The 16,102-nt window shown below is 33.7% G+C and overlaps 1 pseudogene across 1 annotated transcript; it reads right to left on the minus strand.

Annotated features, from left to right (window-relative positions):
* Positions 1 to 426: 426 nt before the first annotated feature.
* On the minus strand, positions 427 to 4,362 carry LOC114193565 (disease resistance protein RPV1-like; annotated as a pseudogene). The gene is made up of 5 exons (XR_014984084.1): positions 3,782 to 4,362; positions 2,599 to 3,682; positions 2,249 to 2,515; positions 1,389 to 2,117; positions 427 to 977 (listed from the first exon to the last, which is right to left on the minus strand). The product of XR_014984084.1 is annotated as a disease resistance protein RPV1-like (transcript).
* Between the last annotated feature and the right edge of the window lie 11,740 nt (positions 4,363 to 16,102).

Genomic DNA, 16,102 nt, shown 5'->3' on the forward strand with positions numbered 1-16,102 from the left:
GATAATATCTCTAAAGATTATGCAAGAAACAGTCTTATTTGAAGGCCTATATAAAGGACAAAGTCATTACAACATATACAATGCTTTAAACTTGAATGTTATTTGTTCTTTTTTAGAAGTCTTAAACCTTAATACATTTCATTATGTGAAGTCACACACCTATAACGAAACCTGATGACTTAATACGTTCTTTTTCATGTATATTTTTTTAGTTTTATTCATGATAGCTTATAGATATCGAACCTCAGCTGTCTTTATTCCATAATGCAGCATCTTTTGCGAGGATTTCTTAATGAAATATTATATGGTAAAAGGTAAAAGAACCGACAAAAGCAACAACGACAAAACAAATACAGTAAACATCTCAAATAAAGCCAAGGAAGCACAATGTGAGGAGCAAAAACAGGGTAAAATAAACAAGGGAAGTATAAGAAAAAATAAATTGCACTCAAGGACACAAGGATTAATTCCATAACTCGAGATCCTGCTGTTCTAAAAGAAGATAAATGACTTATCAAAGGTCACATTACAATTTTCTTAAGAAATCTAATGAGGGAATTTTTCTTTGGCGCAGGCTCCTTTTCCAAGTCATTTAATTGATCATCACATATCAGATAGACAACTGTGTTCTTGACTACCAATTCATGAGAAAAAGTCACACAAATCTCCACCTTGTCTCCTGATCCCAAATTTGATATTATACCTTGCCAATCTATATCATTAAAGGAAATTACTCTACCATGGTTGTGTATGTGCAAGGTGCACTTTGTGTAATTAACAATTAAGACACTTCTAAGACATTCTGTTGCCACAATTTCAGGGGTTGATAAATAAACGAGACACAAAGCCATTCCCTTCAAGTCACGATCTGGAGGCACAGTGAAAGAAACAGAATGTCCCTCACCTATGTGGCCCAACCAATAAGGATCAACATCACCTGGGAGAGAAACATCACGTGACTCATTGCTTGCAACTACCTGTATCATGAGATAATAAGGACACGCTTAATTAAACAAAAATTGATACATGGTTAAAAAAAATCTAGTTAATAGTTTTCTTGAGTGTATTTCACCATCATTTCTTTAAGGATTCATAATGCGGTTTTGTTTTTGTCTCTCATGGTTTATAGTTCTACAACCATTATGAAGCTAGTAAAGCAAGAAAGTGGAAATCAATTTGCTAGTACTTAGTATAAGCATAATCACTTGGTTAGTTGGTTATTAAAATCAGAAACTTTTGGATGAAGTTGTGTGCCTGTAGAAGCGCTGGGAGCTAAAATTTTAGAATTGTAGTATATATTACATACTTTATTAGGATTATTGTGTTCTCTTAATTAATAGATAAAATGTTAGTGAAGGTAAGGAACACAGGAAAAGCTAGAGAAGAACCTTAGATATGCTATCACTGACAGCATTGAAGAAATCCTTGCATCTTCCAACACCAATCAAAGAATACTTGAAGTGCTGCTTTGAAATTCCTGATTTTGTAATATTTACACCATAATCGATCAGAATATCTTCAACTTGCTTGGATAGTTGAAACTCGGTGTCACATTGCACCAAAACACTTCGAAGACTTGCAAGGGTGCTAAGCAATGGCGCAATATTGTTCCAACCATTATCCTCAACATCCATGCAAAACGAGTGAATATAAGATAAGGGATTCATTATTGGTGACATCCAAGACCGAATTATAGAAGAAAAAAGATTACGTGACAATCCCTCAACTCCACGTAGGAATATATATCCAATGCTTTTTGAGCTTACAATTGAAAAAGGTACTTGTTTCACAGCTGCATTTTCAGCAATTAGAATTATCAAGGATTCCATTTGCACTATATATTTTTCCAATAAGTCAATCTTCGAACAACCAGAGAGAATGAGAGTGTTTAAAGATTTCAACTTATATACCTCTCTTGGGAGATTGCTTAGACTTGTACAATCCTTCAAATTTAGCAATATAAGATTGCTGAGACATCCAACAGACGGGTGTACTTTGCGCAATCTTGGACAATCTTTGAGAATGAGTTTTTCAAGACGTGGTAGTCCAGAAAAGTCAGGAGTTTCTCTCAAGTACTTGGAGTGACTAAGATTAAGGACTTTTAGCCACTTCAAAACCTTCAAGCAGAAAGTTTTTGACAAAATATTAGAGAAGAAAATGAAAAACCGATATAGTTATAAGTGTAAACAAATAGTATTTTTATTTTAATTAAGCTAAGTTTTAAAAGAAAATGACACGAAATAAAAACCTGATGTTCTTTCCAGACTAATAGAAGAAGACTGTGTTTTAAATCAATTGCCATTGCATCATGCAGATTAAAGTCGTTAGGTAGGTATTCTGAAGTAAACCCTTGCAAATTGATCCATCTCAGTTTCCCAAAATCTTCAGTGAGTTTCCGAGTCCTTGATGTGTCTCTTATCACTAAAGGATAACGTTCGAATAAGTCTCTTGTGGCTATTACAAGCATCTTGAAAGGCAATTTCTGAATGACTTTTGTCCGGTGTGATGAGAAGAGCTAAGAAAAACAAATATATTGCTCATGAGAAAGCAAACACTTCCAAAAGAAGTTTCAAAACGATAGATAAAAAATGTTCTTACAGTATTCTCTAACATTGCATATTCTGCATCCTGACCAAACCATAGTTGAGGGTTCTTCCCAAGTTCCTTTCCTGAAATTTCACGAATAATTTTTCTTCCCATTTTTCGTAGCAACGGTTGCATTCCTAATTTGTTGTTCTTTCTAACTTGTATGAGGTTACGTTCTATGAGAATTCTTATTCCACTATCAGCATCTACTCCACAGTCGTTTAGGATCTTTGTAACGAAGGCTCTGCCTTTACCAACAAAGAAACAACATACATCAAGGAATAAATCTTTTTCCATTTCATTGCGTAAATTGTTGAAGCTTATTTTCAATTTCCGATGGACATCAAGCCTGGGAATTTCCTTTAATTCTAACAACACACTCTCCCATTCTTCTTTCGTCCTTTCAAATAAACTACTTCCAATGACTTCAAGAGCAAGAGGTAGTCCTCTGCAATAATCAGCTACTCTTTTTGCAAGGTAATTGTATTCTTCTTTTGGTTTTTCTTCTCTAAATGCGTGCCAACTAAGAAGCTCAAGGGACTCATTTTCTCTCAACAAATTTACATTAAAAACAGAATCAATCTGAGGTATCCTCTGTAGGTGTTCTTCTCTTGCAGTAATTATTATGACAGTTCCTTTAGCGAACCATACATGACTATCCCATAGGTCTAATAATGGTTCGTATTTAGTATCGTCAAGTACAAGGAGCAATTTTTTCCCATGAAGTTTTTCCCGAATTATACTTCTTCCCATCTCAACGCTAGGTATATTCATCTTTGTTTTTAGGACATCCGAAAGAAGTTGTTCTTGTAAATGAACATGCCCTCTTGTTTGACTAACTTGTGCAATATCTTCAATAAAACTTTTCTCTGTGAATGTACTATGAATTTGATGGTAGATAGCTTTGGCAAGGGTGGTTTTACCCGATCCTCGCTCTCCACATATCCCTATTAGACAAACTTCCATGGATTTATTTTGTATAATCTCAATCACACCTTTCACGCGGGATTGTAATCCAACTGGAAATTTAGTAGCAGACAAGACCGGTAAATTAAGAACACTCTTAACAATTTTGTCCACTAGTTCAGCATCACTCCTTCAAGTTCAACAGCAATCATAGAAGAACCCACGTATTACAAAAATTATAGTACAATCTCAAAATATGGTTGATTGAATGATTGAGTGAGTGATTTACCTGTAATTACTCTCATCCCATCCAAAGAAACTTGCTGCTTTGGTGAGTGCGTGGCTCCAACTGGACATGTCATGCTCCATGGACATGCCTGAAAATGTTTGATGTGCAGTTGCTTTGAAGGCTTCTCCAAAATCACCCTTCTGAAGACGTACATCAGATGGTTCAATTTCGTAAAATACAGGCAAAAGATGTCGTGAGTAAGTTTCTTGCCATTTAATGATTTGTTGAAGCTGATGAAGACACCAAGCAGATTCAGAATAGGTTTTGGTGAAAACAACTATTGCTACCCGACACAGATTGAGAATAGGTTGTTGGATGTGCATGCCCTTCACTGCATTCTCCACGTAAAGGAAAGTGGAGAGCCCAACATTAGAGAGAGCAGAATCGAGATGAGAAACAAATTTCCTGCGAATGTCTTCTCCAGTGAAGTTGATTAGCACGTCGTATTTCCGTGGAAGTTTCGAATTTGAAGAGGCGAATTCCGTGGAAGGAATTGATGACGCCATCAAGTGTTAGAAGCGAAAGCAATAATGCAACACGCTCAAAGAGATGATCTCTCTCTGGTGTACACTGTACAGACACATATTCATTCAAAAGTGGTCAAAGATAGTAACTTTTTATATTAGTGGAATGGAAGCGCATTATAACCTTTTTTTACTTTACTCATTTAAGAAATACCAACACACAACAAAAAAAAATAAATATTAAAAAGAAAATAATATTTTAATCCATCTTTTTTACCCACTTTTAATTTACTACTCTCATCACTCTTAAATTATCTATTTTAATTTTTTATAATAATGTGATATGATTATCTAAAAGTGATAAGAGTGATAGATTAAAAATAGATAAAAAAACTAGATTAAAGTATTATTATCCATATTAAAATAATAAGTATGAAAACTTTTATAATTATATTCTGGTTTTTTTTTTTAAATTTACATGTTAAATTTACCTTTGATCTTAAAAGCGTTAGGGACCCTCTCACTTGAGCGAGGCCTTTCTGCCTGAGCGAGAAGCTGAGCGAGAATGCATTCTTGTGCTATTTACTTCTTTGTTCTTGGATGAATGTCACATGTTTAGTTGGATTACTGTATTAAAGCATGTTTTGAGTGATGTTGCATGTATGAAATGGTTCATGGGCTGAATATGATGAGTTTGGTAGGATCTTGGAATGGAATATGAATGAAGGTTGGTTATAAGTGTTGGCATGAGTCTAGTATGCATGACAACTACACTCTTGGTTTGTGAAACATGATTTGTATGTGGTTAGGGCATAATTCCACGATAGTTTCGTGGTGGTGCCTCATTGGTTAGCACGTAATTCCATGAGCCTCTAGGTGAGACCTCATGGTGGTGCCTCAGTTGGTTGGGACGTAATTCCATGACTCCTGTTAGTGGGAGTTCATGGTGGTGTCCCATTTATATAATTTAGTAAGGATTCAAGGTAAGGATTGCATCCTGACACTCTAAAGAGTTAGTTAGTCTCACATAAAGCGTACTGACTCGAGTGGTGGGAGTAGTAGGAGGCCTGAAACACTTTAAGAACTAACCTTATGCGTGGGGGATGAGACACATGTAACAATTAGCTCGATAGAGCAGCTCGGTAGAGCAGGAAAGGCCACCATAAGTGCAAGCATCCGCTAAATGATGAGTTGTGTCTCGAGTCTTAGTGTATTGTTTGAAAAGTCATAACATGATTGGTTGACATATGCATCTTCGACTGTGAAATTGTATGTGACTGTATGATAAACTGTTTTCTACTCTAGCTTACCCTTTTGTTTGTTGTATGTTCTGTTTGTGTGGTTTTCTCTTTTCACGATGATCATCAATTTATTGATGTGAGCAGATACGAGAGCTACTCGTGGTCAACATGAAAATGATGATTCCGCTACTTAGCTCCTTGGGATGGTCTCCATTTCTCTGAGTTTTATTTAAGGCCATGGCCCATGTATTACCTTGTTTTTGGAGCATTAATCGTTTACTGTCAATCCTTGTACTTTGTTCTGTATTGGCATCTTGGTGTGCCTTGGATTCCTCTAAGTATTTTTGGATATTGTAAGGAGTAGTGATTGTTATACTCCGAACCTTTGCTCTTATATTACATTGTGTGACGTGTCGTTTAAATAAGTTATTTATTAAATGGGACGTTACAAAAGTTTGATTGTAAAATTATATTATCACATTAATTGATTTTATTATTAAAATTTGATGAGTTTTACTTAAAATTTGTTGTGTCTAGTTTTAATAATTATATTTTTTTTAAAAAAAACTTTTAGTTTGATTAATTTATGTAACATCCCAATTTCAACAACTTAAAATTAATAAACTAGGATGTTTCATCATAATATTCAAAACAAATATCCATTGTATAAAATATATTATTACAATCTTACAAAAGATATGACTATAAAATATATCATTTATACAAAACAGCTAAAACTAATCAAGCTACACGTTAACCACTTACTAAAACTCCTATAAACCTTCCACTAACCTAACAAATGGTTTCTCATTCTCCAAAGGTGCCTCTAAACCTGTAACCTCATTGCTCCCACCGAATAGGTGATCATGCAAAAGAAAGACAAACAACAAAAGACATAGAGCGCAAGGGTAAGCTAGTTTATAAAAGAAATAATCATATAATAGATAAACTTGTTACATTATAAAATAGCGTATTTCAAGCATTCATAAAAGGAAATACAAAACATATAATTGCATACTCTCTAGACTCAATTATCCAGATTTATGCATTAACTAAGATAGAAGTTGTGCACCTGTCATAAAAGTGGATTGTGGCAAAGGCCCTGGCTCCACTTGGCCTAACGAAAAGTGGATTGCGACAAAGGCCCTGCTCCACTTGGCCTAACCAACATGAATCAATTTCTTCTGGACATGGTAAATTACTTATGGCATCGCCAGATTAGTGGTCTCACCCTTAATCCCGCCATAAGAACCTCCTTCAACTCTCACCACCTAGGCCATGATACTCTATATGAGTTTGTAAGGCTAGTAGAGTATAGGATAGCTTCTGACCAACACATATCCCTAGCCAATGCATAACAACCTACTAGTGAGAACTACACTTCTTCCTTAGAAACACAACCCTTATGCAACAAACAATTCAAATCAACTTTCTCATTCCATTCCATTAACATCCACTTTCACTCTCTTACCATCATCACATTTCCTCATAATCCAACACTTCAAAAACAAAGATGCAGTCCAACTTTAACCGTCTCATTTCACTGATTCTCTTTCATACTTATAACCTCATCACTTATAAAACATACCCACCAATTATATACAACTCATTCATCATATTCACATATCATATTTCATAATTTCATGTAATAAGCACTCTATAACATAAATGTTCAAGAACAACTAGTAAAACTTCATAAACACAAAGGAAAACATAAATGTCACACATGATAGAGGGGAGATGACAATTTATGTTAAAGGTGAAGAAACAAATAGAAGGTTCCACAAGTAACCTAGGGATTTTCCCACAACCCGTGGATTTGGCTTTAGGATGAAGAATTCACACCAACGTATTCCACAAGTAACCAGTGGACATTTCCACAGCTTGTGGATTCAACTACGAGAAGTATAATTCAAACAGTGAATTCCACAAGTAACTAGTGGATATTTCCACAACCTGTGGATTTAGCTACGAAAAGTATATATCAAATCATACAAGCAAAAAAACCATACTCATCATAGATCAAATTCATCAACATGCAATTATTAATTTAGAAAAACACTGCAAAGCAAGATAATACAAGCTTCCCTTACTTGAAAAAGCGGCTCAATCGGCCCAAACAGCTCAATAGACTCAAGGACACCAAAACACCTTTTGCTCCACAGGACACTCTATCTATACCTAGGAACAACACAAGAACGATTAGGACCTACCGTTATGATCACTGACCAACAAAGACTCATATTGATGATTAAAACGTCACATGCAACCAAAGCATGGTCACATGCAAGCCAGAATAGAGAAGACCCACAAGAAAACGAGCAGAAGTTCAACTTACATGTTTGAAAAAATTGATCGGATAGAAAGGAAGAGCTCGCCAAGAGGATCACCCTAGCGGTCTCCGATCTTCAAACAGATGAACAGAAGGTGAGAACTTCTAGAGAGAAGTCAGAGAACTCTAGAAAAGTGGTTTCTAGAGAGATGGTGTGTTTTTAAAATAATGAAACTCGTTTATAACAAAACTATTTATACTAAAACCTTTTAATATTAAATAATCGAGTCTCACTATTTTTAAACCACTATCAATTCTAAAATGTCAATTTCTAGGGTTTTACATTCTCCCCAACTAGAAAAGTTTTCATCCTCAAAAATTCGCTCATTAGGTAGAAGGAAAATTATGGTCTCCTCATATTGTCTTACCACAACCACCTAGACTTATCTGACTTATTGACCTCAACACATTAACTAACTAGAAACCTTGCCTCTATGTTATTCGATATGGTGCTCAATAGTGTAGATTTGTGTAGTCATTGCTCTTAGAGAAACTTCTCAACTTCAAACCCAAAGCTTGAAGGATCCTTTAGGTCCAACCAACCGATTTTTATCTGATATGCCGACTCACCTTCCATATGCCCTTCACTGCCTCTTGTAGGTTTTTACCAAAATATGAAGATAGCCTTAGTCTCAATCTAAAACATATTAGTTACCACCTCACACCATCTGATTCCCTCCTTTAAGGACCACTCAATTGGCTTGACCACACACGACTTCTGACATACCAATAAGAAGTGAGCACTCTTTGTCATCCTATCCACCATAATCTTCACGACATCATGCTTCTTTTAAGGTATAATTAGTCGTATAGTACTCAGTTTGGGGCTAGGGTGTCAAATAGGTACCCGGTTTAAAGAAAGTGTCAATTGCATCCCAACTTTTGAAAAAGTACTTCAATTAGGTCCCTTTCAGACAGAGTTGACTAACGCCGTTAGTCAACGTGCCACATGTTAGTCTGTGGTTTTTTTTATTTTTTTTGATATTTTTTGATTTTTTTAAAATTTTTTAAAATTTTTTAAATTTCTTTTGAAAATAAAAATAAAAATGTCACGTGTCAAGTCCTTGTGTGTGACACGTGGCATTGTTAGTGCCACGTGTTAGTGTCACTATCAGATGTCATTGTGTTGATTTCGATTTAGTCCCCATATATGTCTTTTTGTTTTAATTTAGTACCTAAGTATGTGTATCTGATTCAATTGTGTCCCAATTTTTTTTAATAATTAAAATATTTTTGTAATCCATTTTTTGTAAGATTAAAAATAATTATGTATAAATATTTTTACAAAATTAAGTACTAATATTTATATTGTTCCTCTCAATTTCAGACCAAATTTATTATTTACATAAATGTTATACTAATATTTTTTTATTAAAAACGACTTTTTAACATATTACTTTTTTGTTAAGTACTCATGTTTTGTTAATTTTTTTTTTAAAATAGAACAATATTGTCTCTTACTAATTTTAAACCAAAATTTCTATTGGTTTGAATGTTATACTATTTTTTTTTATTATTAAAAATGACTTAATAAAATGACTTTTACCACTAAATTTTAATATAAACATCAAATACTTAATTTTTGTTAAATTTTTATACTTAATTACTTTTAATTTTATAAAAAAATAGATTTTAATTATTAAAAAAAATTGGGACAAAATTGAATCAGATACACATACTTAAGTACTAAATTGAAACAAAAAAACATATATGGGGACTAAATCGAAATCAACACAATGGCATCTAATAGTGATACTAACACGTGGCACTAACAATGCCACGTGACACTAACAATGCCACGTGTCATACCCAAGGACTTGACACGTGGCATTTTTATTTTTATTTTCAAAAATTTTAAAAAAAAATTAAAAAAAAACTACAGACTGACACGTGGCATGTTGACTAACGGCGTTAGTCAACTCTATCTGAAAGAAACCTAATTGAAGCACTTTTTCAAAAGTTGGGATGCAATTGATACTTTTTTTAAACCGGGTACCTATTTGACACCCTAGTCCCAAACTGGGTACTATACGAGTAATTATACCTTCTTTTAATGACTTTGACCAGTAGGTAACATAGTCCATAATAATGTTATCCCACTTCTAGACTGAACCCTTCAACTGTTGTAATGACAACACCAAATTCTAACATTCAATCAACACCTCTTAATATTCTAACCTGTAACATTCATGCATCATACCCGTAGAACCACATCTTTTCTTGACTTGAAATTTCTAGTTTGATCAATACCTAGTAGCTTTGTGATACATCTCAAACTAGGATTGTCCAATTTGCCTTTTTTCCCAACCATTTTGACAAAGCCACTAGTTTTAGTTAGATGACTACACTGATGCAATCTCCTAACAACTTCACTTCCCAGCTTAGATTCTCATACTTCTCTACCAATTCTTGCTCTTACCTCATCAAACCAAGGACTTGAACCCCTTTTTTTTTATCATTTAAGCTTTTACTATCGTTTTCTCACTTCTACGTTGACACTTCAATTTGAAACCATAACCCAATTCATCTCCTACTTCTCCTGTCCAACTTCTTTTGTGCAACACCACACTTCTAGCTATTGGTGATCATTGAACATTGTTAACCAATCCTCATAAGAAATACACCTTTTGTTATTCTTGAGAAATCACTACTGTATCAACCACCAGGTCATGAGCAAGATAACTCTTCTCTTGCACCTCCAACCATTGATATGAATAACCCACCACTATACCACTGCGCTACCCTGACCCATACACAACCCCATAGTAATGAGATTGGAAGACAACCAATTCACCTTTGAGATTATGTCCCAACCTTGTAAAAGGACAATTCAAATTGACTTTGAATCTGAATCCTTTAATCACCACGAGACATACCAAAGACCCGAGCAATCTTCACTTGGCCACAATTGTAGCAAAACCACCATCTCAACTCCAACTCCCTCTAGCACCCAACAATGGCTCATCCACCATAATTCTAACACCAAGAGGTTATGACCCCAAACGAAACCAAAAGCCCTAGTCCAAGCATCACCTTTGTAACATGTATGAAGAGACTGATCGGATAAAAAGGAAGAGCTCGTCAAGAGGACCACCCTAGCGGTCTCCGATCTTCAAATAGATGAACAGAAGGTGAGAACTTCTAGAGAGAAGTCAGAGAACTCTAGAAAAGTAGTTTCTAGAGAGATTATGTGTTTTTAAAATAATGAAACTCATTTATAACAAAACTATTTATACTAAAACCTTTTAACATTAAATAATCGAGTCTCACTATTTTTAAACCACTATCAATTCCAAAATGCCAATTTCTAGGATTTTACATTCTCCCCACTTGTATTAATTTGTTTGTTTGTAGTTTATATATTTTGCAATATATTTTTGAATTACGAAATATGTAGTAATGAAATTTACAATGTATAAGGAAATATAATTATTGAATGAAATTCAGTACACATAACCTAATTGACATAATTAATAAAAAAATAAAATTCATTAGAACCAAAATGGATAATTAAATCTTGTACCCCTTTTGGATATGCATTTAATCAAGGATTCAGATGTTTCCTTATTTAATAGACTCTTGATGGACGTGTATATTGTAACATCTTTTTTTTAATAAACTGTATTATTTATTTTAAATAAAGCAATTAGAAAATCTTATATTTTTACTAATGTTTCATATTTTATCTAAATGCATTTTAAACATTAAAAATATATTTTATCATGATGTAATTTTACTTATTGAAAATAACAATAAGAATAAAACAAAACAAATATTATATATATATATATATATATATATATATATATGAAGGATTTTTTAAAAGAGAAAAAAAAATAATATAGAAAAGAAAAAGAAAAAAGAAAAGAATAAGAAAGGATAAGAAGATAAGAAGAAGAAAAAAGGAGGATAATGATGATTTGGATAAACATGCACATGCTTTGCTTTATATATATATGGAATGAGAGAAGTTACGGTGAGGTGAGAAAGTGAGAAAGTGAGAAAGTGAGAAAGAAAGAAAGAAAGAAAGAAAGGAGGGAGAGAGAGAAAGAAAGGAGAAAGAAAAAGAGAAAGAGAAAGAAAGGAGAGAGAGAGAGAGAAAGAGGAAGAGAAAGAAGAGAGGGAAAGAAAGTATAGAGCAAAGATTCAAAGATATCTTAGTCTTCTTCAAAGATTATTAGTGTGCCCTTCAATCAATAAGGTAAGGGGGAGTGAGGTTAAGCTCTTATATATTAATCTTGATAAGCTCATGGGTTTTATATTAATCTTTTATTTATTTTGACTCATATATTATTCTTTTTACTTTCATTTAACTTATTTTCATTTATTATCCTCTTATATTTATTTTATTTAACCTCTAATTATACACGGATCTTGTTTACTTATTTAATCTCCAAATATGTATTGATCCTGTTTATTTATTTTATTTATTTTATTTTATTTATCTCCAGTTACGCACTGGTCCTGTTTATTTATTTTATTTCATTTTATTTATCTCCAGTTACGCACTGGTCCTGTTTATTTAGTTTATTTTATTTATCTCCAGTTACGCACTGATCCTATTTATTTATTTAATTTAATTTAATTTATCTCCAGTTATGCACTGATCCTGTTTATTTATTTTATTTAATCTCCAATTAGTATTGGTCCTGTTTAATTTATATTTTTGTTTATTTATAACGTTCTTACCCTTATCTAATTATTTATTTAAAGTTCTTGCTTTGATTCTTATTTTATCATTATTTTTACAATTAAAAATAAATAAATGTGAAGTAAAAGTATATACTATTTTATTCAGTGAGCTTGGATATAAGAAAATTGTATGTACATTTTATCGTTGTTTTATATTCTTTGTATAGTTTATACAATGACATGAATTGATAGTCATCACATTTAATGACCTTTGAAAATATCCAAGAGTATGTCAGTTAAGTAAGAGTTAAGTCTGGTTTCAATAAGTTGAGATTAAACCAGTGTCAAAGTGTTTGTATTTGGGAAGTCACAGTTTGGTACACTGCGGGATGAAAGGCAAGGACCATGGTGGGGTCTAAGAAAGTTTTACCAAGTAGGTGAATATCTGGATAGTTCAGAATAGCGCCCTGGACTAGGATATTCATAGGCCAAACTTGGGACTATCCGATACCTGCTCGGCATCGCCAAGGTTAGGTAGTGAGTATATATCTCTTTTGTGAGCCGATGAATGGCTAATATTCTTGAGAAAGAAATAATTATGATTGTACCAATATTTTATGAGAAATACTCAACTACCTAATCACTTCCCAAAGCAACTTTTGATGTTCAGATTGGATCATCAGAAGTGGAATATGGATCCATATGTCTGGTAAAACAAGATCAAGTTTGGTGGTTATAGGTCCAAATCTAGGCCCCCGGTGTCTGCATTGTTTGTTGAGTTTATTAAGATTGATATTTAAGGCTTATAAAGACCTCACTCCTTTCATATTTTGTTTTTCATATGTACCTGTTGCATGAGCAGAAGAGGAACTTGCTCAGTGAGAGTTGTTCGGGATATTATTGGTGGATCTTCTGAAGATTGACTCATGGATAATTTCTATTAATATCTTTAGGAGATGTTAAAAATATAGAAAATCTTCTATTCTGATGTAGGACTCTTAATATTTAACAAATATATATTTTTGTAATATTTCATGAACAATTACATAGATGCAAACTACATATATAAATATGAAGTTATGTTATTATTAATGTTCTCTCAAGGATAATCGTATGGAAAAAAAAAATTGATTCCATATTTTTTTATCAAATAATAATTATTTAGTATAGTAGTCGGGGTGTCACATTTAGTGGTATCAGAGCAGTTCTTTCTGTCAAGACCTTGGGTATGGTGTCTTCCATGTTTGTAGTCTCTACTAGTAAGTAGAGGTGCAAGTTGTTTGTTCTTACATTTTTCTTGTAAAAGAGAAATGCAAGATAAGTAGACTAATAAAAGTAAGTAATAACAACAATTAATACTTGTAGTAAGGATAAGTTTTAACAATAGTTTAAAAAAAAAAATCTAAAGAAAACTAAGGAAATTGTTCATTCTTTCAGGAAAAGATGGATAATGGACCAAACATTACCAATGAGTTGTTGGAAAGAATGACAATTGTCCTGGAAAATATGAGCCAAAAACAAAATGTTGAACCCATGGAAAATCAAGGATTAGAAACCTTTCGCAGGAATAATCCACAAAAATTTAAAGGGGGATTTAATCCTGAAGGTGCTCAGTCATAGATAGCAGAAATTGAGAAAATTTTCATCGCAATGACGTGTGCAGATGCAAATAGAGTCACATTTGCTACATTTATGCTCGTTGAAGAAGCTGAAAACTGGTGGAGATTTACAAAACAACAATTGGAGGATGAAGGGAGACAAATTACTTGGGAAGCCTTCAAACAAAAGTTTCTGGAAAAATATTTTCCAGAGGATCTTCGGAGGAGGAAAGAAGTTGAATTCCTTAATCTTCGTCAAGGAATCATGTCTGTAGGAGAATATGCAGCAAAGTTTGACGAGTTGTCAAAGTTTTGTCCTTACTTTCATGATAGAGTTGATGAACGTTCCCGTTGTTCCAAGTTTGAAAGTGGACTGAGACCTGATATTAAACAAGCAGTTGGTTATTTAGAGATTTCTTCCTTTCCCAATCTTGTAAACCGTTGTAGGATTTATGAGGATGATACTAAGGCAAGGCAAACTCAATGGAGGCAAGGAGGGCCTTTGAGGCACAAAAGAAATGATTTTAATAATAAGAAACCCTACCAACGTCCATCTCATGCTTCATGGAATTCTTCAGGACAAAGACATTCCTCTCCTGCCAATAATTCAAGCATAACCAACCCTATCAAATGTTTCCACTGTGGAGGACCTCATCTGTCAAGAAATTGCACCATAAGGACTATAACTTGCTTCAATTGTGGGAAGTTGGGTCATTATCGTAATGAATGCAAAGAGTTAATTAAGGAGCAAGGAAGTAGAGGAAGCATCAACAGAGGAAAGAATCAACTTGGAAGACCAAAGACAACCGGGAGAGTCTTCACGATGAATGGTACTGAAGCTGTTCAATCTGAAGATCTAATCCAAGGTAAATGCATCATAAATGGTCACCTCGTTAATGTACTATATGATTCAGGTGCTACTCATTCTTTCATATCACATGAGTGTGTCAAACATTTAAAGTTACCTATCTCTTTATTACCATATGATTTAACTGTGTCTACTCCTACCAATGTTCCAGTCACGACTTCACTTGCATGTACAAATTGCAATATTTCTATAGGGAATAGAAAATTTTCTGTAAATCTTATATGTCTACCCTTGTCTCATTTGGATATTGTTCTTGGAATGGACTGGTTATCTTCCAACCATGTTCTCCTAAACTGTCACGATAAGACTTTAATTTTTGAATCACACATAGGTGAAGTTTTTGACTCAAAAGAATTAAAAGAGAGTACTACCAACCACAATGAAATCCCAAAAGGATCTCAAGTATACATGATCTTAACTTCTTTAAAAGTCAAGGAAATTCCAGACATTAATAAGTTTCCTGTTGTTTGTGAGTATCTTGATGTTTTCCTTGAAGATGTTCCTGGGTTACCTCCACAAAGAGAAATAGAATTCACTATAGACTTGGTACCAGGATCAAGACCTGTGTCTATAGCCCCTTATAGGATGTCACCTCTAGAGTTAGCAGAATTAGAAAAACAAATAGAAGAATTGTTGGATAAACAATTCATCAGACCTAGTGTTTCTCCCTGGGGTGCGCCAGTATTGTTAGTCAAGAAAAAGGATGGCACTATGAGGTTGTGTGTGGATTATCGTCAGCTTAACAAAATCACCATTAAGAACAAATACCCTCTACCAAGGATTGATGATTTGATGGATCAATTGAGAGGTGCTGTGGTATATTCCAAAATTGACTTAAAATCTGGTTATCATCAGATTCGAGTCAAGGCAGAAGATATTCAAAAGACAGCTTTTAGGACAAGATACGGTCATTATGAGTACTTGGTAATGCCTTTTGGTGTGACCAATGCTCCTGCCATTTTTATGGATTATATGAACCGTATTTTTCATGAATTTTTGGATAAATTTGTGGTTGTTTTCATTGACGACATTTTAATTTATTCCAAAAATCATGAAGAACATGAGAGGCATTTGAGGATTGTGTTACAAATTCTAAGAGAAAGACAATTGTATGGAAAATGGTCAAAGTGTGAATTCTGGTTGAGAGAAGTTCAATTTTTGGGTCATGTGATATCACAAAATGGCA

The sequence above is a fragment of the Vigna unguiculata genome, chromosome 8 (assembly GCF_037176805.1).
Source record: "Vigna unguiculata cultivar grain cowpea cultivar isolate G323 ecotype 2 chromosome 8, ASM3717680v1, whole genome shotgun sequence".
NCBI classification, from domain to species: Eukaryota; Viridiplantae; Streptophyta; class Magnoliopsida; order Fabales; family Fabaceae; genus Vigna; species Vigna unguiculata.